Source organism: Corvus brachyrhynchos, unplaced genomic scaffold (genome assembly GCF_000691975.1).
Source record: "Corvus brachyrhynchos isolate BGI_N302 unplaced genomic scaffold, ASM69197v1 scaffold84, whole genome shotgun sequence".
Taxonomy (NCBI): Eukaryota; Metazoa; Chordata; class Aves; order Passeriformes; family Corvidae; genus Corvus; species Corvus brachyrhynchos.
In genome coordinates this window covers 1,310,962-1,312,619 of record NW_008237434.1, presented here as the reverse complement: position 1 = coordinate 1,312,619, position 1,658 = coordinate 1,310,962, and positions in this window count along the sequence as shown.

Below are 1,658 nucleotides of genomic sequence, written 5' to 3'. Positions count from 1 at the left end.
GTGCTGTCTGCTCTGCTGAAATTTCTTATACATGTGGCATAGCCACAGGACAAATGCCCAGACCATATGCCCTGTCACCTTATTTGGATACTGCTGGGAACCTGAGAGTGTCCCTGTTGTTTCATCTTTCTCTGAGGGATGTTTTGGCAAAACATTGCCATGGTCCTTGTGACGTTCCTCTTCACCTTCTGCTGCATTGATGGTGGCTTGCCCAGTTCAAAACAATGTGGAGATTTCCCTGAATAGCTGTATCTTTCTTTTTTTTTTTTTTTTTGGGAAGTATCACTGTCTGGTATGGAAAAAGCCTTTCTTCTTGGATTCAATTTCACAGTCTGAAGGCTTGTAGCTTATGGTAGCAGGCAGAGCCCAATTTAAATACCAATTTCCTAAAGCTCAGATAAGGAAAACATACTATATTTTTTCTTCACATATTTGGTCACTTTGTGGCCAGCCTGTTTGTATCAAGGGGAAGCAGTCAATTTACACAGATAGTGCAGTATCAGAAATAGCAGCCTGTGGTGGATTCACTAAAAACACATTGGAGGAGTTGTTCCAATGTGGTGACAATTGATTGTGGCACATGGAGAAGAATTGGGACTTGCAGGTTGCCAGTCTAAGAACCATCTTTGGTTAGGAATGTTTCCCAAAGTTGGCCTCAGGTAGTCTTGAACTATGAACAAAACACATATTTTCTAATGGAACATATATCTTTTTGTGTAAAGGAAGAGGGACCAGTGACCAACCAAAAATACCGCTCACCCACCCACCAGAAATGTGGTGGTCTAAACAGTAGCAGCAGCAGAGGGCAATGGGGGTGCAAGGCAGGCGCTGGGAGGGCTTGGGTGCTGTGCTGTGCTGTGTGGCTGGTGGCACCCGTGACTGCGGGTGTCTTTCTGAGGCACTGCGCTTGTGAGTGGGTATGTGTGTGGCCATGCCCTGGCACTGCTGCTCAGGGAGCATGTCCATCCCAAGGGGCACAGGGGGTGCCTGCCTTCCTGGGGAGTGTGTGCACACCACACGTGTCCTGTCCTCGATATCAAGCCCCTCAAGATTTGAATCAAACTTTGCAATTGTTTTAGTTGTTAATCAGTAGCCATAGCTGGACAGTAATGATTGAGCAATTGCATTGTGAATGTTGTATGCTCGGCTAATTTTTTGTTTTAAGGAAAAGAGAAGACAATCCCAAGATGAATGGTCTGTCTGGATGAAAGCCACCACGAGTGAAGCCAGCAGAACTGAGCAGTAACTGGGGGAAAGGTAATTCCAGATGTGGGCAATCGCGACCACCTACTCAAAACAGACCCCAGACGCAAATGGGCAGAACCGTCCCTATGCACCAATTAGCATGACAAATGAGAGATATGACTGGCAAATAGGGGGTTGAATACTAATTAACGGAAAAATCAAGCAATTTATAGTCAGTGAATGCTGATGCCTTTGTTAAAATGTATAAATAGTGTAAAGTTTTGATGATCTAGCCTTTTGTGGGTTAGCACCTAGCTCCCTGCTTTGCGCAAACTAGAATAAAACAAAGCACACCTCCCCCGGTGTGTGACTTGTCGCTGCGCGCCCGGTAGCGAGCTCCCGGGACAACACCCCGGCGCGGGGCTGCCCGTGCCCACGGGCGCCGCACAGACCTCCCGGATCCGCACGTTTCT